Source organism: Ammospiza nelsoni, chromosome 2 (genome assembly GCF_027579445.1).
Source record: "Ammospiza nelsoni isolate bAmmNel1 chromosome 2, bAmmNel1.pri, whole genome shotgun sequence".
In the NCBI taxonomy this organism is placed as follows: domain Eukaryota; kingdom Metazoa; phylum Chordata; class Aves; order Passeriformes; family Passerellidae; genus Ammospiza; species Ammospiza nelsoni.
The window spans coordinates 103,301,092-103,327,120 of NC_080634.1; the positions used below are offsets into that span (position 1 = coordinate 103,301,092).

At 42.9% G+C, this 26,029-nt stretch overlaps 1 protein-coding gene and 1 long non-coding RNA gene across 2 annotated transcripts in view; both read left to right on the forward strand.

Annotated features, from left to right (window-relative positions):
- NHS (NHS actin remodeling regulator) overlaps positions 1 to 26,029 on the forward strand; it is a 246,207-nt gene that overhangs the window by 55,966 nt on the left and 164,212 nt on the right. The window lies entirely within an intron of this gene.
- On the forward strand, positions 10,863 to 16,944 carry LOC132070073 (uncharacterized). Its single transcript, XR_009417873.1, has 2 exons — positions 10,863 to 10,935; positions 16,541 to 16,944. It is a non-coding gene; the product is annotated as an uncharacterized LOC132070073 (long non-coding RNA).

The window sequence follows — 26,029 nt, forward strand, 5'->3', positions numbered from 1 at the left end:
CCAGCTGGGAGAGATGGCATGCCAGTGTGGGACCTGACACCACTACCACCTTTTCTGCCATCAGAGCTAAAAATCTCATTTTTAACACTTTGGAACAAATAATATATTTTAATAGCCATTAATTTGTAGCTGACACCTTCTCTCAGTGCCTCTGACAGCCTGCATATTTCCTTTGTAGTGTCATGCTGCTTCTGTTTAGAAGCTAATAATACAATTTCCATAGTTATTACACTGTTTGGCTCTGAGGTTTCCTAGGAGTCTAAGCAGTGCCAGAAATTCTTAGTAGAAGCTTTGGCAAGCTTTAAGTGAATGACATTCATTGGTCACTGTGCTGATGAGGGCTGGGATAGGGCAGTGGTCAAGATACCTACAGAAACTTTGGTTAAATGTCGAAATCTGACGTTATGATAAGTTTTGAGTTTTTTCTACTGTTAACTGTTTCCCTTGCCAGAGGGAAGGAGGTTTATTTGGAGAGTGCTTGGCCACTGTTGTTTTTTGTGATATCTGACTGACACAGGAATTCCACATAAATTTGAGATTGCTTTGAGTCTCAAGAGCAATAAAAAGCAGTGCAGATGAAAGGACAGAAAATATGTTCTGGTAAAATTTATATCCTTGCCTGATGCCCATCAAGTATGGTAGAACATTAATGCCAACATTGCTCATGTTCAGGTTAAGAGACTTAAGCCTTCTTCCCCCTCAGCTGTTACCAGAAACCACATGAGTAAAGTTGCAGAGGAACACACTCAGAAGCTAGGAAATGCCCTTTTGTTTGTGCACTATAGCAAGCTTTAATTACCAGAATAGTAGCAATTATGGCATGGAAAATTTCAGCCAGAAGTTTGAACTGAAAGCCTTAATAAGCAGCTGAAAAGCTACACTGTGAAGGGTTGCTTTCTACCTCTAATGACATGTTATTGGATCCCATATGCCATATCAAATCTTACCATATCTTTGGCTCCCTTTCCACACACTAATTAACGTAAACACTCCCACTCCTGCTTGCTTTGCAGCTTGGTAAATTTTGGGGGCAGTCGGGCAGCTTGGATTGTGGCAGTGTGTTTGCATCAGAGGGAAAGAATAATTTTTATATAGTTTTTTTTTTTTTTTTTTTTAATGTATCTGTGGCTGTGGACTTCAGCAAAGGGGGTTTGCTTCTGATGAAGCTGTAATAGGTCACTCACATTGCCTGGCAGATGACAGCTTATTTCACTACTGAATTACATACAGAAATTCACCTCCTGTTCTGGCTGAAGTTTTGATCATGACTGTCCCATCTTTCATTAATATAAAAAAAAATTCAGCCTAATAGTCTAAACCTGGCTGCAAATCCAAACTACAGCTGAAAAGGAGGTAAGAGAGCAGCTGTAAGACTTATCCGTGGATTTTTACAAATAGATAAGTCTGATGTTTGCAGTATAAAGAGCACTGCCCAGGATGTGCCGTAGGATACAAAAAATCCACTTGTCCTTGAGGCTGCCTAAGGAGCGGTCTGTGGTAATTGTCCACCACTTTTGCAGGTTTCAAAACTTGCAGTCTGAGAAGTTTCTGAGCCTTGTGGGACCTGCAGAAAATGGAGTGAACGTGAGCGGGTCCCGTGCTGCGGCAGCACTGACGAGCGCCTTGGCAGTTTCCACTGCTGCTATTTCAGATTCTGTGGGTGGCAGGGAAACAAGCAGGAATTAGGTCAATTTAGCTCTTGCTGCTGCTTGGGAGAGGGAAGAGCAGCTGCTGAGGCAACCGCAGGAGTTATTCCCTCTAGAAGAGCAGACAAAAATTGAAGCTGGGGGAGGGGACAGGACGCTGGGCTGTGGTGTGAGGAGGGGGGAGATCAGTTGCTGAGGGTGCCCAGAGCAGGAGTGGCCTTGCCTCAGGTGCACAGGGCATGTGTGGGCTGCCTACGTGTGTAGATAGCTCTGAGGATGGAGTAACAGCATCTTCTTGCATCCTGGGAAGGGAAAGGAGACACGTGTGTTTAGTCTCTGCTCTGTGACTGCCCTGAAAATGTTTCCTCTTCCCTTACTGTCCTCTGTTAGCAGTGCTGAGGCAGAGCTAAAATCTGTATTTATGGAAAGACACAGATGTTGTGGTTTGGTACTGGCTGGATCCTTGGTGACTGAGAAGACAGAAAGGAGCTGGCATTCTAGCCAGGGCATATGCAAAGCTACCTGCAGGACACGGTCTCTGCTGGGCATTGCAGGGATGCTGTAGTGCTTGTTGGCAGGTCTGTGGCCCTGTGGGAAGGAGCAGGTACCCTGAATAATACACTGCATGGAGGCAAACAGGATGCAGTTGTTTTCAGTTCAGAGTGATTTAATATTTTGCTTTCTCCCCCTTATCCACCCAGATGAGTTCCTTGGTCCAGGCTCAGCAGGCCTCTAGAACCAGCTCTATCAGCAGGACTGGAAGGGCACTGCAGCATGTGTGAGCAGGCACTGGGCAAGGAGGAAAGAACCTGTGGCAGCACAGGGAGCCTCTGGGGCTGTCCAGCTCCCCTCTGAAACCACAGCCTAAGAGGGAAAGATTGCCTATGATAAATATAAGATTTCTCTCACTTGCCCACTTTAGAAATAGGACCTGAGAAAAGATCTTTTCTGGAGCTTTGCAAAAGAGTAAACCCTTAATTTCATTTGCTGTCTCCCAGGTATGTGCCATGGGTGTAGTCAAGCATCCACCATATGGACAGCCCCAAATGTAGGCTGCAGTGTTTTTGCTAATAGCAGTAGCCCAGAAGAAAGAAAGAGGGCTCGCTCTTCTGTTTTATAATCCATTGACTTTCAGACATAGTAAACTGGTAAAACAAAACACTCACAGAAAGTCTGGGTTTATAGAAGGTGAAAATCTGCCACCAAGAATGGTAATGTTGTTTTAATTATGCCAGGGCTCGAATGAGGGTTGCAGCCAGGCTTTCTGCTCTGCTCTCCAGGGCCTGATGGGTGCCAGGATTATTGTCTCTGTACGTCTCACCCGGTCCCACCAGCTGCCAGGCCACAATAAAGTTACATCTGAGTCACTGCTTCCCAAAAGGATGACAAGTAGGTTGTGTGTAGCTGAATAGGACGATGCTGGTCCTCCACTGATCCTGCCAGCTCAGGTCTGGACTCGGGCCACAACTGCAGGATAAATCCAAATGAGTGTTGTTGGCTGTTTAAGCGAGCTGGTTGGCTGGGGGAAGGAGGAGAGAACGAGGCATGCAGCTGAAAAGGGGACTGGGCTGCCAACAGAAGAGCCCCTGGCCCTGTTTCAGCTTTCAGCAAACAGAACGGATCACTGGAAAGACACAATGGACCTTGTTTGCAGTTGGGAGAGGGGGGATGCCTCTTTGGGGGACTGTGCCAGGCAGAATAGTTGCTGCTGATGTGGGTCACTGCTCTTGGTGTGCTTTGGTCCTATTGACACCATTCATTTGGTGACACTGTGAGTCTCTGAATTTGTTGTGCAAATATGGAGAAGTAGGATGCTTTTGAGTTTTTTGGTGGGTTTGGTTTTTGGTTTTGCTCTTTCTGTTTGCTTAGATCAGCAAATATATGTAGCCAATGGGGCAGATACACAAAGTGAGCCTGGCTGAGGACTGCTTCCCGCTAAGGGACCACTCTCCAGGCTGGATTAGTTCCTGTGGGGGAAGACAGCTTGTGTCTGTGGCTGTTTTCCAAAGGCTGCTGGTGGTGAGTGCAGGAAGTCACTGCTCAGGTACATGGCAGCTCCAGGTGACTCTATACTATGTAGTGAGGGCATTCCTGCTGTCTGGTTCATATCTTGGCATCTCACATTGTTGTTGTTTTGGCTTTTGACTGCCTCCAAGGAGGGGTCTGGGCTCCATTCTTCTAGGTGCACCAAATAATGCCCAATTTTGCAGATTGCTGTGTTTTCTGCCTTCTTAGCTTTCTTTCCACACAGGAAATATGCTCAGGGCTTAAGCACATAAGTCCTCATTTTCCATGCTTAATACTGGCCTGTTTGTTTGCTGATCCACCTAAGCTGTGTGTGCATCAAAGTAGAAGAGGAGAGAGTCTCCTGACATGATGGTGTGTCTTTTTCCCATGGTCCAGATTTGGTTGCAGAGTCCAAACACAAGTGATATCAGCCATGACATGGCTGCTTTCTTCCAGCTTGCTTTTGTATCAGAGTGCATTCAAACATAATGCAATGATTTGTGGCAAATGTCTGCAGAGTATTATTTTGTAGTCAAGTTAGTCAAAGTCTGAAATAACAGACAAATATCTGATGGAATATTTAATTAGAAAAAACAGTGGTAGAATTTGCATAAAATATTTGCTACAAATACATTTTAATCTGATTTCTAGCTTGTTGCTGTGCTTTGAATTTGGCAAAGCAAAGGTATTTTGGTTTTGCAGACAAAAGCTTGAGAGTTCAGTCCTGGCTGATTATTTGTAAAGGTTGACCTAGGTTATGGGAACTAGTTCATTAGCTGAGGGTGATAAAGGAGGTAAAAGATAAAGGTCATGATATCAGTGGGATTAGTTGGGTGAATTAAAGGACATGTGGAAACACAGTTAATCAGGATAAGGGCCACACAAATGATACCTCCTACTAACAGCCTTCAGCACTCTGATGCCTTGAAATATAACTCCTGCACAAAGCAAGCAGGAGAAGGAAAAGTACCACATCCAACAAGCCACAGAGCTGAGCACAAAAGATCAAAGGGATACACAAGTAAGTATTTTGGGGTATTTGACTGTCAGCTAATTTTAAAAATTCTTTACTGCAAGGAACATCTTCATGTCCCCTGGAATCTATTCCTCACTATTTTTCCTGAAAGCAGTGTCTTTCTCTTACTGCCTGCAGTTATTAACTCCCATCAAGTGTAACAGGATATGCAGGAAAAGTAAAGGTCCTGCTGCAGTTGTGTCAAGCTTAATTTATATACTGCAAAACTGGAACATCTTTTATATAATAACTGACAGGCTTACCAGCTCAAATGAACTGGTTTGCTCCTGCAGTGCCACCAGGCAGAGGCAGCTCTTTTGGAAAGCACTGGAGTGTCTGCAGTGCTGAAAAGAATATGGATGGTAGAGGTGAGAGGACAGCAGAGTAACTGGAGAGGTGTGGGCCAGGCAGCCCATCCTATCTGCCTGCTCCTGCAATCCTCCTCCATAAATCTGTGCCTGCTCTATCACTTTGGCATTTGCCTTTGTGGTGAGGAGCTGGATCCTGACTGACAGAAGCACTTTTGGCACAGCATGTAGAAAACCTTGGGAAGTGCCAAGAGAAACATGAGTGATGTAGCATGTTCACATTTTTAATTTGTCTGAGTTTGAGTGGTGTATCCAGGGTGTGTCAGTTTGGGGCTTAGACAGACTTTTCCTGGGAAAATAGCTTCCACAGACTCTACATAAACGTGGTGTATAGACATACACACAGAATGGAGCACAGGCAGACATCACCACATATCTGAGCAGTGTGTAAGTCATTTATTTTTAATTAAAAGCAAAACAAAATGAGATTTGCTTTCTTGTTCTGGCTGCCATCAGCTCTCTTCATTTACTATGGGATAACAGAAGTGATGAGACGTTTAAAGCCATACAGAAGTTCTGGGGAAATGGATGGTGGCAGTCTGGAAAATGTTGCTTCTCAGGTGTAAGTAATGTCTAAGTAAGGAGAAATTACAACCAACTCCCATGCACAAATAAATGTAAATGTTAAAAGCAGGTTTGGCGTAGATAAGTTGGTAATGCTCTTGGAGTAATGCCCTCTAGTTAGTGCTGTTAGAAAAAAAGGGGTTACAAAAGGGAGTGCATGACTTGAGTCTGGTTTGAAACGGGTCTTTGCAGAATAAGCATCACCAGAAGTAAGTGAATAACCTCTGAATTCTAAATTCAGGGAAAACTCTAAGTTGGAAAGGACCTGTGGAGGTCATCTGGTCCATCCTCACAGAGGTTCACAGCAGTTCTGATTTCAAAGTACTCAGCTTAATAATTCAAAATGTTAACATAAAAAGCAGCACTGAAAATAATCTCCAGAATAAGCCATTTGAAGAGACTGCAACATCACCAAAATGCAGTGGCAATTGCATTGAAGCAGTGTTAGGATCTACAGTAAATCAGTGCCCTGCTAGTCATATTTTTTTCTGTATGAGATATCCATGTGAAGTGCTCATACTGGGCTTATACTTCCCACAGAGCTGAATCTTTCCCTTTCAAAAATCCTGTGCACAGACTCTCAGAAGCACCATTGTTGCTCACGTGGTGGGAACTCCCTGCAGGAGCTTTTCTTACCAAGAACCTGTCTAGGAGAGACCCAGCATTTCCGGACTGCTGAGCCAGACCCGTCCCAGGTATGTGCTGCTGCAGTTCCAGTAGCTTCCTAGGAACTGCTGTGGCTTGAAATGAGGATGAATCAGGCCTACAGTCTTTCTTCTGAACTATGAATGTCAGTGCTAGCCTGGAGAAATACAATTTTCAGGCTGATGTGGTTTGATACCAAATTCTCCGCAGAGAGTGGACAGCCCAAGGAGTGAGCTGCCTCCCCTGGGACAGGGATGAGCGATGGGCAGGCACTTTTTCACTTTTTCTGTTCACAGAGGCACTCTCCATGCAGGCTCAGTGACATCCAGGCCCCAATGATCTTCATAAAGCATTGCAGTTTGGGCCTTGTGCCATGGAAATCTCTCTCTTTTCTCTCTGCATTACTCATCTTCCTGAGGGCCTTTTGCTCTTAGATTTGCTGCTGTTTCTGGAAAGCGTCCTGTTGTAGAGCCTGCAGAGAGCACACACCTTCCATCACACACTTAAAAGGGCTGGTCACAGATTCTTGCTGTCAAGCCCACAAGCAAAACATTGAAAATGGAGAAAAGCAGTACCTTTGCTAAATCCTTCTAGCATTTTAAGGATTTTTTTAAATATATAAACTGAGTGCAGTACTCTGAGAAGGAAAAGTGATATTCTAATGTGACAAATGGCTCTGTTCTCCCTGCTGACAGGTCTGGGGTCATAGCCCTTCAGGCACCTCAGAGGAGGGCTGTTCATTTCCGTCTTGTGCTCAGGGAGGAGGGTGAGGCCACCTAAAATGTTCCCTGTTGTTACCTTGTACACTAACAAGTGCCGCCTGCCAGCTGTAAAGAGGGCAGTGGAGACCCTCTGGTCATCATTTGAGTCTCTGCTTTAGAAAAGTGGTGCCAGGAGAGGGCATTTTCATCTTTCTTGTTTTCTACTCTCCAAACTCAAGATTGCCGAAGCACGTTTTGTCTCATAGGAGGGAAAAACCTTTTTTTTTTTTTAATTTGACCTCTCTTCTGAGTATATCCTGTGTAACTTGTTTGTGGCACAGAGAATTGACACACAGTCCTAGAAGGTCAAGTCAAGACTGTCATCTTGTTTCTCCTTAGCCTTCAAGTAAAAATTTTCAGCTACTAATGGCTATGATTTGTTATGTATAAGCTGTAATAACATACTGCTCAAATTAATGAAGTCCTACTTCCAGAACTCTAGGCTAACCATAACTTAACTCTTAAGAGCTCTGCTTAGGGTTTAACTAAGATGGGTATGCCTCAGATGTTAAAGAAAAGAACATCATAATAATAAAAAAATAAAATCACCAAGTGTTACAGAGTGAAATTTCATTATGGTTTCTGTAATACTCAGTAAACATTTGTTGAGAAAGCTCATAATTCAAGCCTTTTTTAACACAAGTAACAAACAAATTATAGTAATTTTCAAAAGCATCGTGAAACAACAATTGTGAGACCATCTGAGGCTAAACAACCCCTAATGAGATGCAGTGGTAGCAATAGCAAGACAGACAGAAAATCTATAAAGATAATTAGGAAATTATCCATTTGAGAGAATTTTAAGTATTTTTTATGTTCTCATCTGTAGAAGCCAATACATGTAACTTCCTTCTCACATCTTCCCCACCTTCAATTATTTAACAATAACATAAAAGTTGCTATAGTATAAAGAGGCATCTGGCAATAAAGCATGGGGGCACAAGCATTGGTTAACACTCTAACTGACTCTTCTTTTGGCAGAGCTAAAATTCCAGCACAAAATACTAGCCCCAGGGGTAAACAAACTCAGAAAAAGATTTTAAGAACATTTTTTCAGGAATAATGCTATGGTGCTTACAATGGACAAGAAAAGCAGGATAATAAGTGCCAGCAAATTCACAATGTCCTGATTTGGTTTGCACTGTGCCTAGAACTGGTTTCACCCACTCTGTGCTTTTAATCTCTCCTGATAGTATGAAACATGGTGATTTTATTATGCAAGTATCACACAGATAAAAAGGAAAAAAAATGATGTCTCAGCTACAGCTACCTGTGAATTTGATCTTTCAATATATGTAAAAAAGAAAATAAGAACTCTCCTACAAATACCATTCTTGGCAAGTCAGGTAGTGACCCTCAGAAAATCAGGTGGTGCATGCAATGCACATGAGAGAGCATTTATTATTACGCAGGCCTCCACTGAAACAGTATTACCTATCTTCTTCAGAAGAAGTACCTTTAGAACAAAAATAATCCAAGATAATGAGGCAGTTGAAGACCAAGAGTTGTCTGAGCTGCTGAGTCTTGAGCAGTTTGGGGACTGAAGAGAAGACAGGCATTCATGACTGGATCTGGGAAGAAGAGGATGGGCCAGTGCTGTGGAAGTGTCTACTATAGTCCATCTATCTGCCACAGTGGGATCCAAACATATTCATCTTTGAAGCAGATCATTCTGTATCTGCCCTTCAGTGGAAGAAGAATGGGCTGACTGAAATGTATCTTTTGAACACCAATTTTATCTAATTATCTTTGCTGCTTCACTCAGCTGAATAAAAAGCAAAAGACATTTTTTTCTGAGGGAGCGAATCTCATTGTAGTCCCTTTTTTTGTTTCTTGTTCTTCTCTTTCCCACTGTTTCCCTTCCCTCAACCATCCCAAAATAAGGTCTCAGAGCTGAAAGCAGTCAGTTAGGTAAAGAGAAACTATTGCCTCACTTATGTTGGTGTTAAATTCCTTACTCACAGCACAGTGGGGAAGTCAGAGCTGTGCAGTGTGGTACATATTGCTGGGATTGCACAATGATCCTAAATTGCTAGTCTAGTGCAACTAAAAATATGTAAATTATATCATCCCTGATGAATGTAAAACTGAGACAAGCAAATATGGGAGTTCCAATAAGAAGCTAGATGCCTTTTTCTAGGATAACAAAGACTTGCTAATTTGTCTCCATTTTTAGAAAGTAAGAAAAAAATCACTGTAGTGATACAACAACCACATTTTATCTAAAGTGCTTCCTTATCAAATGTAAGTATGCAAAGATATAGTCTTATGCAGTCTAACTTCAGCAGGTTGAAGGTTTTTTACTTATTGGTGAGAAGCCAAAAGTAAAGTTATATAGTAACAAGAAGGAATAAATAAATAAATGACTAGGGATCCTAGTTTCCTAGGAATTCTGAAACCTCTTAGATCCAGAGGTTTCAGAATTCAAGTCTTTCCCCTTCTGTCAGATCAATGGTGAAGTTCTTTGGGAGCAGCCCCACAATGTTAAATGCATTAGATCACTTAGATTGGGAATCTCTTGGTAATATATTCCTCAAAACAGTAAATTTGCTCCTGTCAATGACCTAAAAATAATGAAGGAACTTTCTGAACAATCTTCATGAAGTCTGCTTTAGCCTATGGTAAAAAAGAATATAAAATATTGCTTATGCTGGCTGTGCACAGGTTTGATTTTTCAGGACTTTCCCTTGGTGCCTTGCTCTATGGATTATTTTGGCTGGGTGAGAAAGTGGAGAAGTATGATTATGTCATGCAGGTTACATTATAAAAGTAGCTAACTTTTTCTGCATAGTGATGGAAAATGGTGAACTCAGACTGCTGTGAAGATTATGTTCTTTGATTAATGAAGAAGCTATCCAATTTAATGCACCTTACTTTTTTTCTCCAAAACTTTTCTCTAAATTATTTGTTTACATTGTAAGAATCATGGAAAATTCCATCTTGTTTATGTAGTGTGTAAAGGCTGGACTGACACTGAAGTGTGGGTAATTTTTAGAATTCTACAGTGCCAAACCTGGAGTACTGCATTTGTCACTGCAGTTCTATTTTGAGCAGGTCCTCAGGATCCCTGCTGCTGCTTTACTCATCTCCAATGGCCCTCTTCTGAGATCAGTCCAATTTTTCACTGTAGGTCTACAAGAAGTCACTCAGACCACCTCAATGTCTTCAGGCTATGTCTGTCTGCTTCCTAATATCCTCTGGTGACAGATCCCCCAGTCTCCCTAGGAAATTTATTCAAGTAATTTCCTGCTCTTACTTGCCTTTTTTCTTCTTACACCTGACCTAGATGTCTTCTGCTACAACTTAATTATTCCTTAATTGCTCCCATTATTTCTTGTCCTATCCTGACTATTCATGGAGAACAGCCTCTTTCTCCTTGCTGTAGTCTTTTGTGTACTTGTGGCTTAACTCTTTGAAAGCTGCATGGAATTGGCTAGTCCAATCCCACTCATCATTTGCATCCTGGGCAGCGAGAGAAAAGAGAAACTAGGGGCTTGAGACTTTGTGAAGAAGACTTCTGAATATGTGGAAATCATCTCTAACCATTGACAGGCTCTTGATATCTGCTCTGAACTCTAAAACAGTTTATACCAGATTTTCACCTTGCTGATGCTCTGTTGAGACAAAAGCTGTTCAGTGGACTGATCACTAATGGGAAGGAGAAAGTTTGAGATAGTGATGTGTAGGGGGATAGAATATAAGTAAATAAAGGTAGTATAAAATGTAATCTTACCCCCTAAAGAGTTGCAGCTGAGCCAATTATTAAGGATTTGGAGCAGGCCTGATGTTAACAGGCCACAGCTGTAGCCAATAAGGAGAGTGTTATAAAAGGGTGGATTGGTGGCCAAGGGGAGCTGGAGTCAGTTGCTGCTGTGAGGACAAGGAAGAGTCAGGGCCTAGAGGAGCTGACTACGAGAAACATCAAGGAGGTATGAAACTCTAGCCATACAGAACCTTTGCAATATAATGACAACAGTGATCCTCCTTGTTCTCTACCAGCCCAGAGAATGAGATCCTGACTGAGACATGGTTGCATGCCCAGTGTTAAGAAGTAACAACAGCAACCATATCTGAATTCTGCACTAGTGGCAAAATACTCTCCCCTCTGTCTTGTGGTTTGTCTGGAGTTCTGCTTTCCAGAGTTTTGTGTTACAATATGGCTTTTGAAGACACAGAGTCCTGAAGTAGTGTAAGTGAGGGACCTCAAAAACCTTTCTGTGACTCGTTGCTGTGTAAACAACACCAATACAAAAATGATGCATATGTGGGGAGGGGGGGTAGGAGCATAAGGAAGGAAGGTTGGAGTCTTAGGGTGCAAGAAATTGGGACAATTAAGCATGAACCCAGACCTGACACCCTGCCCTGATTAATGTAACAATAATTAAAGATTTTCAGCGGAGATCAGCGTTCTGGTAGTTCCCAGCTGCGTGGAGAGGGATGAGTTGTGCAACGGTAACCAGCCCCTATTCATCACAGGCAGCACGCAGCAATTACCAGGGCTGCCTATTAACTGAAGCAGACTTTTGCATTAATTGATTTACTGGGACCTTTCATTCCCTTTCTCTTTTGTTTCCTCCTTTTGTCCCGTATGTTTTTGTTTGAAAGGCTGGTTCATTTGGCCGCATCACACAGCAGTGCTTGGCCATGGGGGATGTGTCCTTGGGATATGGGGTGGAGCTGCCTGGATTTGGGACACTGCCCTCTGCAGCTGTCCCATCCTTCCAAGTCTGTGGTTCCCAGGGTGCTGTGAGACAGTCTTTCTTCTGAAATCCACTGTAGTAAGCAAAGTGCATTAGGCATCCTCTCTTTCTACCTCCCTTCCCCACACCTCTTCCTGCACTCCTCTGTTTTCAGTAGTGATGTCGTTTGCCTCTCATTTCACGCTGAATATGAGAGAGAAATCTCATTATTTCTGACTTAGGTATTCACATGTGTCTCTCTACAACATGTCATGCCAGTTGCCAGCTTGTTACAACATCAGAAGAAGAATTCAAAGTGCTGATTTATCTGCTATTGGAAATGTCTCTAGGGATGAAAGCAGGTATGGTAAGGAGGGAGAAAGGAGAGAAGACAGGGAAAACAGCACAGTGCTGCAGCTTTCCAGAACAAAAATCTAGCCTTATCTTATTTTTCTTGCTTATTTGCTCCTGTTCTGCTAGGTGGACAGAATGATCAATGGATGTGAAATAACCAAAGATGTAATGGGTAGGAAGGTGTTTTTTATTTTTTTTTTTTAATCTGTGAAGGAAAACTGTGGGAGAAGGGTGCTACAAAGTCTGGCTGGTAGCTGTTGAACAAAAAGAAGAGAAAAGAAAAAAAGTTTGATACTTGATCCCAGTCTTTTGTTGGAGAATGAACAGTAGTTTTATTTTGGTGCTGAAAGGCTTCCAAACACAAAGAATCCCCGTCTGCTCCTTGCAGTGAATATTGGAATCAGGTGTCCACTTTTGGTCCTTGGTCTTTTTTTTTTTTTTGTTTCATGTGTCTGGCTCCCTGTATCACTTGTTGCAGGAGTTAATGACCTCTCTAGCCATAGGCATGACATTTCTATCTGTATTCACAGAAAAGTAAAAGGCAGTGAAATGCTTTGGTATCCTCAAACATTGGTATTTATTTTTCATGGGCATGTAGCAGTTCAAATGGGGGATTCCCAAATTCTTTGTGCAAAAGACACAGGCCAATTGAGGCAAGATGCATGTCTGGAGAGTTCCCAGCCCTGCTGGAGGCACAGGCAGCTGCAGCAGGTTGCTCAGAGCAGTGTCCAGCTGGGTTTTCAGTTCCTCAGAGTTTGGAGACCCTACAAGCTCACCAGTCAGTCTGTGCCAGAGTTTGCCCAGCCTCACCACAAGAGCGCTTTTTTCCCCCCTATATTACATTTTATTGCTCAGGACACAGACCTGCCTGTGGCAGATGTGGGGAGAGTGGCACAGCACAGGTGGCCGCACAGAAATGCCAACAGGTGCTAAAAGATGTGTAGCTGCTGCTCCAGCCTCAGCCCTGTGGGAAAGAGGGCACTGGGAGGTAGCAGGCAGTGGTGTCTCCCCTTTCCCCATGTTTGTGGGGAAGCAGAAGCTTTCAGTATCCAAAGGGAAAGGCAGCACAATCTGGCAATTCTGTTAGGGAAACACTTTCTGGCTTTCTTTTAAAAATAAGAAATAGTTAGCCTCAGTTTATTTCTTTCTTTTTTTTTTTTTTTTGAGTGGGGGGAGGCAGGAAATGTGCTTTTCCCAGTCTTGTGTGTATGTGTTATGTATCAGAATGTATGTTGTTCTGTGGTAATATACAAAATGATTCATACAGGTCTTAAGCTGTGCTCGAATCTGAGGTTTTGTCTAGTGAAATGGTTAAACTGCTTTCCTCAACGCTTAAAGGGATGTTGTGAAAACAAACTGATATTTATGCAGTGCTTTGAAGGTTTAAAGTGTGCATTATTTATTTACTGTTATCATCAGAGAAGTGATTGATAGCTTCTGCTTATGCTGGTATTGACATGAACCTGTGAATAATATATATCAAGAGAATGTCAGTTTGTATGCAAATGGAAAAACCAAATGGAAGGGATCCTTTGAAATGATAAAGAAATAAGATAAAGCTATGGAACAACCTTAAAAACATATTGTGGCGTTAAAATTTCTACTAAATCTGTGTTGTGTTATCAACAACCTTGCACACTGGTTAGTGAGGACCAAAATGTTCATAATTTAACACAAGAAACATTTTTCATTCAGAAAGAAATTACACTTAAAAAAAAACTCCATTAGTATTTTTAAATTAATAGAAGACTGGCAGTAACTCTCTATGACATCTACTTAATAAGCTGTTTAAGTGATTTAGTGATCAATGAGCACTGATATTCCAAAAAGGGAAAGGCAAACTTTGGCATTCCTTTTGGCACTGCCCCCTGCTTCATTTCTGCATGTGGGTAAGAGGGGCATCCTTGGGAACCTGTGCCTGCCCTAGCCACAGCACCTTCACTTGCAGAAGGCTGCAGGGAGGAAAGATGCAACAGATCTTTTCCTTTCCTGATGGAAAGGGAAAAAGGCAAACCATTCTCTGAAAAAATGATTGAGCAGAGCCTTTAATCTTAGGCATGGAGGATAAGGCTACTCCAGTGCAGGCTGAAGTTGAGGTACCTTGTATAAGATGGGTGAGACCTGTCAGGCCTTGCTGAAGGAACTTTGAAAATGCAGAGGATTTGATAGAGAACCTCTGTGTTTGAGGAGGGTGTGGAATGCCTGCTTGAATGCTCCACAACAGCTGACCTGCAGAAAGGAAAACTTTCTGTTCCACAAGGTCATCAAGTAACAACTGTCCTGGTGCCTGGAGAGGCCATGCCTGAGAGTCTGGACTGCAATGAAGAATTCCCTTTGCCCTCTCTTCAGACATCTCTGCCATGGGTGTCTACATACAACCATGGAGGCCCATTCCTATACTGTTTGTGTGTGTAGGGTATGCATGCAAACCCATATGGTATGTGTATGGAGAATGTCATATGCCACATATGTGGAGTTTTTAGATCTTTCCATACATATACACATACATACACAACCTTACTTTTTTTTCCCCCACATGCACTGATGGAAGTATTTTTGAAAAATGAATAATTTCTGCTGCTTCCTTTTCACTGAATTCAAATACAGATGCTTGACAGTGAGAAGCAAGTTTTTATTAAAAAAAAAAAGAGGCTGTTTCCCTAAATCCAGTGAGAGAAAATAAAACTCAATGATGGTGTTGACATTTAATGGACCAGACTTTAGTAGGAATAAATTGGTATAACTTGGCTAGTATCACTGAAGCTGCACTGATTACCTGTGCATGTGAATCTGAGTCCAGGTTTTTGGTTTTTCGGCCTGTTTTAATATCTTCAAATGACTCTTATTATTAGCAGAAAATACTGTGCTAAGGATCAGCCCTGTGTACACAGTGTTCTGCTCTTTGCGTTGGCATGTACGTGTGGGGCTTGACACTGGTGGAGCAGGGAGTGCCTGTCTTGCTCATGCAGCACAGTTCTGCAAATTGGTAATTTCCCATTCCTCTTTCAGGTTTGTAACAGTGTTCACAGGGGTCTCAGGTTAAGTGAAGAGACAAGGATTTGATGCCATGTTTCAGAAGGCTTGGTTTATTATTTTATGATATATATTACATTAAAACTATACTAAAAGAATAGAAGAAAAAGTTTCATCAGAAGGCTAGCAAAGAATAGAAAAGAATGATAACAAAGGCTGCTGTCCCAGACTCTCTGTCTGCGCCAGCTGGGCTGTGATTTGCCATTAATGATATACATCCAGGATGGGCCAATCCCAGATGCACCTGTTGCATTCCACAGCAGCACATAACCATTGGTTACATTTTGTTCCTGAGGCCTCTCAGCTTCTCAGGAGGAAAAAATCCTAAGGGAAGGATTTTCATGAAAAGATGTCTGCGGCACAGGTTCATAATTACAGAGGTAATGGGTAAAGACAATTCTACTCTGGAGGCACCTTTATAGCTGATGAAAAGTATTAATAGTACCCATCATAACATATTTGTCAACATACCCTTCAGATGATAATAATTGCTTCCACCAGAATTTGGTAGCTAGTCCTTGCTCCTCTGCCCTTCCATTGCCTACTTTTTGTTCTGATTTGACTTGTATTGTGGTTACCCCCAACACTGCTTGGTTTCCAAAACTGAGGCAAGTGGAATAAAGGGTGTGCTGTACCTTGGTATTTGTGGGTCACTTTAGCCAGACAGACATTTCAGGGAGGCCATCCAAATGCTTCTAGCTTGTAGAGCTGCTCTTGGGAGAGCAGGTGAGGCTGAAATGCATTCTGCAGTTGGCTTTCCTTGTCAGGTTCGATTGTGGGAGGTTACAACAGGACTGGATGAGCTTTGACTGGGATTTCCAAGCTGCAGAAAATGTTATTGGGCAGGCCAGTGGAGCCTTCCCCACCCTGCTGGCCTCCCATCAGGATGGCTGCAGTGATGTGCTGCAAGCTGACAGCTCAGGGACCTGCAAGGAGCTGCTCTCTGCAGTGCAGCTGCTCTGCTGGGCATTGCTAAGGAGAACCTGGGATCTGCTGAGATGCCACTGGCTCTCTGCAGTGTGGCAAAGAGGGATTCATGCTTGAATACCACTGCTGCAGCACTTGAAAGGCACCCTGGCACAACACCCACATTGCTAGAGAAGCTCCATTTCTTCTTTTTGTCTCTCTTCCCTTCTTTTAAAATCTGTGAAGCAAAGGAGAACCTTTGGTCTGGATTGTAGAAATTGGCACATGGTATTGTCTTTTTAGGGGATTAAAAGAAAGCTTCTGTGCTTTTCACTGTTTTACACTCCTTTTCCCATCTTCTACTAGGTAATTTTTGTATCTTAAGACAAATATATTCTCTACTTTGCTGTCACTTTTAGATTAAAATGCTAGTCAGTACAAATGTTACTCTGTTGTCTTCAGTTTTGATTAATGTGCATGATTTGGGGGGAAGGAAAATCTTTATTTTAGAAATGTCACTGTTGATGCTTTGGGACCCTAATACCTGTACCCCATTTTGCAGTGTCTGCAAGCACACACAGACCTGAAGCCTGCTATAGCCAGTAATAAATGTTGATTCTCTGTCAGGGAGTGGTGAGCAAACAGACATGGATGCTGAAATTGAACTTCTGAGCTAGACCCTACCCAATTGGAAGCAATGGTCTGGAAGCACTTTGAGGACCTGTTGCAGGAGTGTTTATGTTCTGCAAGATAGAGATGGACCAGTGAGTGAATAAAAGTTCAAGGCACTCAGGGACCAGAGGAAATTGTCCTACAAGCCACGGGCTGTACCTGGAGTAACTGGAAGCCTGTCTTCTAATGTATGAGAATTTTTGTGTCTAAGATATTTTCTTCATGCCATTGCTATATTGTCTTCCTGATATTAGAGTTTCTGTCAAAAATAAATGCTGTTGATGTTTCCCTCTACTAGCATGCATTTATGGAGGCTTAAGACTCTGACTCACTGATTACTGTCATGCTAAACAGGATAAGTTAGGTGGCTACCAAAACACAGGGTTCAAGAGGGAGGTCAGAGTGTGTAGTCTTAATGCACAGTCTGTTCTAGACAGGTTTTCATATTGATCTTTCTTAAACCACAGCATTCACTCCACTCTCCTCTGTTTTACTTTTTGAAAACATAATGGTTATGAAATGAAGCAGAGTTACCAATATTTGACAAATGAAGAGGATGGATTTGAGGTTTCTTTTCTGCTTTTTTTTAACCTTCAGGACAAGTAATTACTTGCTTTAAAATATATTACTTGAGAGGCAAAAGACTCACCAGGAGGTCAAGCAGTGATGGAGTTTGAAGTGGCTTAATTATAGCAACATGGGAATTATTCACTGGCCTGTTGCACTCTATACAGCTGATAAATACCTGTAGAGCACTGAGTGTCATAAACATCACCAGTTTTATTCAGAGGCAGGAAGCATGATGTTTCAAAACAAGTAAACCTCTTCTGTCACCCCAGGAAACCTATGGGATAAACAAAAAGCCTTGAGAACTGTACAAGCAACTGTTTTGTAAAGGGAAATATGTCTTGAGATACAGAACAGGATGCTCAACACAGCTCCTGTTATACCAGCTTGCTAATATCCAGTGCTGGCCTGCAGGCAAGTCTCACTCTTCTCCTGCACCTGGTTATTTCATTGTGTATCACCACTTCAGCCCTATGTCACCACTCCCTAAAAGCAAAGTCAGCTCTTCTCCAACTAACCTTACAGCTTTCACATGAGTTCTGCTTTTTGCAGCAATTCCAAGCCTGTTGAGAAGTTTCTGTCTCCTATTGTGGAGGGATCTTCTGCAAAACCAACAGCTCTTCAGTTTTCTCTGCCTGTTCTGGTTTGATCACCTCTGGAGATGGGGTTTTCTGTGAATGGGATGAAAAAAAAAATCCATTGATTTACTATACAGAGGCTTCTGTCTGGTATCTATTATTAAATATCTTGTGCATGAAAAAATCCGAAACCCCAAATCTCCAAAACTCATTAAAGTCTTTTTTGAAAGAATACAATTAAGGTTACAAAGAAAGTGTGTGGAAAACACCAGAACTGATGATGTTCATGCAGCCTTACTTCAATCAGCAGAGAGGTGTTTGTTACACTGCAGTCTTCATTCATATGATGAGATGTTGTACTTTGGTGTAGGAGGATTAATATTACTAAAGACCTTTTATAATTGGAAGGAGTGTTTGGCAGTGTCATTGACCCAACCAGATCTATTTTAGGAAGATAGTGAAGCAGTCCTCTGGATTCCTTGCATATTCACTGGAAAAAGGTGGGTATTTTTAAGAAAGGTCATCAATGTCCCTCCCCAGAGTTAAGACACTATGTTAGGAAGGCTGGATCCTCCCCTCCAGTCTTCTCATGTTTATTTTCAATACAAATAAAAGACTGAGTACTGTTTTTCTGTTCCTTCTGACCCAACCTTCTGCTCCTTCTCTGCTGTTGTGAAATGAAGCCAGCACACAGCACTGATGTCATGGTCTGCTAAGGAGGCAACACCCACTGCCTTGAAGGCTGGGTACATCTCCATCCCTGGTGTGGCACTGATGGGCTGTGTGTGGCAGCCAGGTCCTCACCCCTTCTCACAGCCCCAGTGCCTCTTCCCCTGCAGCTGCCCCACTCCCAGCTGGCTCATTTCTCCCCAGAGATGTGTCTGGCAGGGCAGGGACACTGCTGCATGTCACAGGCAGAGGGTGGAGACCAGGTGAAGGTCTGTAAGCTCTCAGTGTGTTCAAACAGGGAGGAGAGCTGCATGTTGCAAAGCTGGCTTTGCAGAAGTCATTAGAAAGCACTTCTGTGGGGGAAGCAAAGGGGTGGGGAAATCCCATCTGTCTTGCTTTGAGAGGTTTGAAATGAAATGTTAGATCTCCAAGTGCTGGTCCAGGACATGAGCAGCGCCTCCACCCAAAATCCTAATGTCTTCCAAATGAGCCTGGGTTTCCAGTGTCAGATGACCTGACTAAGGAAGCAGAGTGTGAAGGTGGCTCTGTGTTAACCCTGCAGTGGCTGCCACAAGCCCTGTCTGTTACTGGTTTGGGGACCTGCCACAGCTCCTTCAGGGCACTGCTGTGCTCATGCCACCACTGCCTGAGGGAGGGCAGATTCTGGGCTGCCAGCCTGGGTTATGGGCTGGGGTAGGAGGTGGCCTAACAAAGACAGAATGTGCTTTGAGACAGAAGGGAGTGCCCATGAAACGCTTGCCATCCTCATGCTCTCTTGCAGCTGGCAGTACAGTCCCAGTTTGGGCATTAGGAGGTGGAGACTGGTGAAGCCATGGGTTTGCTCTGGGATTTTGGGCAAGTTGGTTCCCTCTCTGCAGTGTTCCCCAGCAGGTTCTGTCATACCCATTTAAGCAATCCCAGGCACATTACCCAGGGCTGGGAAAGCTGCTCCCGTGGTGTTTGTGCAGTGCCTGTGTCCATGAGTCTGTGTGTCACAGCTGGTGAAACTAATGGCCACCACTAGGCACAGGCCTGACACAAGTGGGGGAAGAGGAGGATCCTTGTTCTCTAGACATTGTCATTTCTGCTTGTCAGGTGTGAATGAATCTGATGTAGCTGACCCATTGCATGAGCTGTGTGGGCAGTAGCTTCCTTGGGACACTTTGTGGAGCTGAATTTGGCTCTTGTTCCCTGGACTAAAGTTCTTCTTGGTGATTCAGCAGCTTGTGTTCTCCATTGGAGCAGGGAGGGGTGAAAGAACAGAAGGGTACAAAACCCAGAGAAATCAAGAAGCAGCTTTTTCATGAAGACCTGAATTGTGTTTTTCTGTTTCTTAACCATGTCCTTGGTTTTAATGCAATTAGTGTAGTCTGAGGTAACATGAATTCATTCAGCTTCCTTGCCTTCAGGACTAAATTGGTTTCTCAGGGAGATCTGGAAATCCCTTCCCTAACCCATTACTGTGCAACATGATATGATGTGTATAAAGGGGAGCACTGGAGCTGAGCTTAAGAGAATAGACTCAGCTGCATGAAAATACCTGCATGTCCAACTCCCACTAACCAGGTATCCAAGCGTATTTGTTTTCTGGGATGAGGTGATGTAATTTGGAGAGAGGGAATAGGCCAAAGAAAGCTTACCTTTCTTTTCCCTAAAGGAATAAAAGCATTTTTTTATCAGGAAAAGCAGAACATTTATTTGCATTTATTAAATCAAGCTGCCTTTTCTGGTATCTATTCTATAGCTGCCTCTTCTGCTATGTCCTCTCCCTTCCAGATGCTGCCCAGGCTCTCCAGTTGGCCCTGCATGTGCCTCAGGGGAATGGCATGACCTTGCAGTGTGATCAGAGCTGCATCAGCTAAGCAAAGGGCATGGCTTACAGGAGGAGACTGAAGTATTTAGACAGACAGTCTTGGGCTGCTCTTGTGAGAAATAAAGGAGGAAATTATTTCAAAGCAAGCGTCAAGACCAAACAATATCTTTTTTCAGGAAAGATGACGTTTATTTTGTATCAGTATCTGTGAGTGTTTCCAAATGGAAAACTTCACTTTTTTAGCATAGAGCCAAAGCGTTTTGTTTTCTGGATGCCAGAATCTCGTTGGTGGGTTTCTATGAAAATTGAAAAATGTCAGCCAAAAGCAGACAGTTCAGTGTAAAACTCTTGTTTTTCATTTAAAAAAAGCAGCCTGAATAGGAGAATCATGTAGTAGTTCCTTGGCATCACAGCATTTGTACAGCAGCCCTGGAATGTGCATTCCATGTATGAATGAAGAAATGCTCAATGTAACTCTCTCTTGGGACATGCAGGAGAAGGGGATGTGCTGGCATGGATCATTCTGTAAAATGCTAACTGTGAAGACAGGAAGGGAATACTTATGCTTGTTTTACTGCTCTGGCAAAATTAAATGTACTTTTTGTTATTCCCATTAAGAAAGAGGAGAAATACTTTTTCATGAGGGACATAGGTGCTGATTTGCTGTAGTGGAACATTTCCCTTGCTGTTCCTCTGTTGACATTGATTATTTATGCCACCTGGGCCTTAGTTGCTGTACAAGATTTCTGCCCTGGAAACCCTGACAGTTCCCTGGGGATACAGGACTGCTTCTCGCTCCAGGAGACACAGGCTCAGCTGGGCACTGGCAGCTGAAGGCACCCCCAGCCCTCCTGCTCCTTCTCCTCCTGTGCCACATGGGCAGGATGGAGGGAGAGGATGCTGTGCCACCAAGTGCGGTGTGTGCTCGCTGTCTCGTGGGCAGGCACTTCTTGGGGTGGTGGGCTGGAGAAGGCCAGAGGGAATGTCTCTGCCTTGCCCACTCCTGCTCTGCCTGCCTTCTGATTTGAAAGGGAGTGGGGTGGCTCACTGGGGTCAGCTTTTCCTTTCCCATATCTTTTCTTCCAGTTCAGCACAGAGGAGTGGGAAAGTGCATCCCTTGGGACTGCCTTGGTTGGATTGGCAAGACTGTTGCATAGTCAAGCCCCAAATAAGCAGTGAAGGAAGTGGGAAAGGACAGGAACTTGGATTTTGTGTCTCAGTGGGTTCAGCTAAGTGTCTATCTTGGGATATGCTTGTTTGTTTGTTTGGGATTCTTTTTACTTGGTTTTTTTAAACTTTGATAGGGCTTTTGCTCTTACTGCTGTGTTTGGCCATCAGCCTGCACATGCATCTAAGCAAAACCAGACTCTTCATTTTTATTGTCTTTAAAAGGAAATCAGAGCTTTTTATAGACACTTAAAAATTTGATGCAGACACTTCATTATAACCATAACTCTTCCCACCTTCTCAAAGCACTGACATACACCAAGGTGTTCCCAATTCACCCAAACTCCACTATGTGGATAAATGTGGATAAAGCTGTGGAGAGAAGAAAGCTTTGGAGAGCAAAAAACCCTAATGCAACCCTTTTCAGTGTGCTGGAACTAAATGATACAGAGGTGGGTGGGAAAGGGGAGGCTCCCAGCCCCATGCTGTTGTTCAGAGGGCTCCTTGGCTGATCCTATTTCTATCACAAGCAGTTGGCTCCATGCACTCCTTCTGTGTGAAGGAGACGATGTGTTTGTCTTTTGCTGTGCCAATATGGAAGAAGAAACTTTGTTCCTCCTCTTTTTCAAAACAGATTCATAGTTTGGACAAATATATAAATAAATAAATACACACACATACACACAGGGAGAGAGAAAGGCATATACAGATTTATACTGTTACATATTTGGATATAGTGGTGGGGACATTATCAGCCTGGACCCAAGTATCACAGCAATATTTATCCAACTGTTTTTGGTTTTCAGGTCACCTGGAGATTGTTAAGAGCAGCCTGGGATGTAATTAATCTTCCTTATCTTGTTTGCCAATGTTTCTGCCACTTATGTGTCCTTCAATTTGCTCAGTGGCCTAAACTGGAGTTGTGCTTTGTGTTCCTCTTCCAGAATGACTTCTAGAAAGGCAGGAGGAGTATTTCTCAAGCTCCAGCTAGTTGTGCAAAACACATCATAGTCATCATGATTATCAATGTAATTTATCAGCATAAAATTAAAACAGAAAAGTACAATTTTTTAATCAGGAAAACAGTCATTTCTCAATCCTTGAACTCAAAAGACTCTTCATCCTAAATAAATCTTGGACATGAAGAAAATTTGTGACAAGCAAGGAACAAGTGTAAAATACACATTTTTATTAGAAATTGCTTACTCCAAAGCAACATATTTGAGCAAGAGTGTGTGGCATGACCCATCACTTGGTTTTCTTAGCAATTCTCTGCCTGAGTAATGCCAGTTGTCTTCTGTAGGCAATTGGATTCCTGAGTATTTAATCTCAATAAATAACCCAGATGAGAACTTTCAAATGAAAAAATGGATGGGTTTAGAAGGAATTTGCCTACAGGTCTGAATAAGGGTGCTCTTCATTGAGGTTTCCATAGTGAATGCTGGAGTGTATATGGAGGAGTCTGGCAGGCTGTCCAACAGCCACATTCCACCTTCCCATAAATGGTCAAAAGTCCCTTTACACCTGTGGGGAATGTGGTCTGTCATTACCCCAAACAGTGTTAACTGTTTTCACACCCTGCCTAATAATTAATTTTCACCAGAGGTCTCCATTTGTTGTCCCTGTCAGTGATGGTGTGATGATGGGGCCAGTTAAAGGCCCTTGCTGGGGAGCAGGTTGGGATCAGGAGGGATAAAGAATCCTTTGCCTGAGATTTGCAAACCAGAAAAACTGGAACATTCACACTTGACATTAATTACATGGCAGATCCCCTGAAGAGCAATACTGTGGAAATACTCTGAGGAAAGCAAGCTGGGAGATAGAGCTCTGTTTTGCAAGGGAAAGCAGAATACTGACTGGGCTGTTGACTAGTGTTTGTTTGGATTCAGTGCTTGCAGAACAAGATAAACACACCCATCCAAGGAATATTTGAAGGTAGCATCATTTACTAAATTGTATCTAAAGGAAAATAACACAATTTAAAAAAAATCCCTTTTGCTTTCTCTTAAGTCCTGTCTCTCTTATTATCACTGTAGTTAGGACAGGATGCTCATGTTTGACAGGATAGTTTCTTCATCTACTTTATTCTTCCTCTTATATACAGTTGCAGTACTTACATTGCTATTTATGCTTTTTTGCACAGCTCTGATGTTTGCTTTTTCTTATGACATATTAACATGAAATAAATGCTAGGAACTAATAATGTTTCTAGAGTAAGATATCAGGATATCAGGTACTAGAAAAAATATCAGAAGAGAAAACCTTTTTCAGTCTCAGGGTTACATATTTCTATAACTCATAGCAAACATAAAAATAAATCTGCATGGTGGTGAATTCTCTTTTAGGAAAAAGCATATGAAAATTTCCAAAACAGTCACCTAATTTCTGCATGCTACAGCTCATCTATAAGAAGGAGCTTGAAGGTAGACCGGTGGGTATAAATTTCTAAATCAGAGATCATTATTTTGTTCTCATAACAAAGCTGGGGCTAATTCTGAGGTGGCCGTTCCAAAATAAGAATGGAATTTAAACAGTGTGTTAAGATTCTTACATACCTGTTTTCAATTATCCTGCTTACCTACTCATGATTCTGGTCAAAACTGCCTCACATGGCTGTTGGTGTGGCAGGGATGTCAGCATGGAGTGGATCAGATCCTGGCCTCAGGATGGGAGTGATGAGTGCATCTCTTTCTGGAGTGCACATGCCCAGCATTGTTTTCCTTTCATATTTTGGACTAAAATGCCATAAAGAAGACAGGTAGACAGCTGTAGGGACCCCTGCAATGGACCCTCAGCAGTGGGGAGTCCTACCCCCTGCCCCATTGCGTTCCAGAGGTTTTGACTGTGTCTGTGGCAGCCTGGAGCTGGAGCAGCTTTGGGGTTGCAGCCCAATTCTTAAACCTTATGACCATTTCAGGGCTTGACAGGCTGAGGACAGGGGAAGATCCCTCTGAAAAGTGAGCACAGCTTTGTTTCTGGTTGCTCCTTTTCTCCTGCAGCAACAGGTACAGTCTGTGCTTCAGGAGGTCACTGCAAGTGGGACTTGGTGGCACTTCTGCAGCTCATTTCTGCCCTTGTTACAGCTATTTGTAGCCGTGAGGTATTTGGGAGAAGAGCTCTTCTCAACTTAAATAGTTTGACCAAAAGAAGCTGCAGGAAGGAAGATTTCTACATGGAGATATTTCTCTTAACTGTGGCTCCAGGGTAAAGGTTTGGCAGCAAAACAGGGAATTCTGCTTTATGTGTGTGACAGTATGAACAGTTTTAGGCATCCTGACTTGGCTTGGCATGTCTACTGTTTTACATTGCATGTTAATCCCAAGATTCTGATTTTCACAAAAATTTTCAAATTCTTCTCTTAGTTTGAAATAAATCCAAGTATCTTTTGAGCTAATATACAGCCTTTGTTTCGGCTGCCTCTCTTGAGAACATCTTCCACATTTATTGCCTTTAACTTGGAGCAGTTCTACCTGTAACTTACCTGTTTTCTCCCAGCTGTATAATTTAATATGTTTGCAGCCTGTTTAGGCATACCTCACCTTCCTTTACCTGTGTTGCTCCACCCTAGCCTGGTAGAGCTTACCTTGATCACCCCATCATGAAAATCATTGAAAATCATCTGCTAGGTCACATCAAAATATTTTCTTTTCCAATGAAAATAAGCATAACTTGCCTTGACTTCACCTGCCCAATAATTTAAGACCCAGTAAGAGCCAAGATCTGTTTTCACTTTTTGTTGCCCTCCTCTTGCTCCCTCTGAGGCAATAATATTCTCTCTGTCATACAGTGACTAATACAGAGCATCTGCTAAGCCTCCATCTTCAGAACAGCAGAAGTTGTATCCCATCTCTCCTTTTTTTTTTTTTTTTTCTGATATTCTGCCATATATTAGTGGCTTTAATTACATATTTTCCCACTACAACCCCTAAAATCCCTTGCATCAACAAAGTGCCATGTTTTTATGGTACTTAGCATGCTCAGCTTTGCTTGATTCCTTTTTCAGGGATCAATTTATTTTGTGCTCTTTGTGTTGAGCTACAATTTGCGGTGATGAATGGAGTTACATCTAACTGGTGATCAGACACAAGTGGTGTTCCCCAGGGATCAGGAACCTCTTTAATATCTCCATCAATGAGCTGGGTGAGGGGATCGAGCGCCCCTACGCAAGTTTGCAGAGCAAGTTGGGTGGCTGTGGTCTGCTGGAGGGTAGGAGGGCTGTGCAGAGGGATCTGGACGGGCTGGATTGATGGGCTGAGACCAATGAGGTTCAGTAAGGCCAAGTCCTGTACTTGGGCCACAGCAGCCCTAGGCAGTGCTGGGGAAGGAGTGGCTGGAAAGCAGCAGAAAAGGACCTGGGGATGCTGGTCAGCAGCAGCCGAACATGAGCCAGCTGTGCCCAGGTGGCCAAGCAGCCAGTGGCATCCTGGCCTGGATCAATAATAGCAGGACCAGGGCAGTGACTGTCCCCCTGTACTGGGCACTGGTGAGGCCAAACCTTGAATCCCTTGAGGGTGTCCAGTTCTGGGCCCCTCACTACAAGAAGAGCATTGAGGTGCTGGAGCAAGTCCAGAGAAGGAAGGGAAAG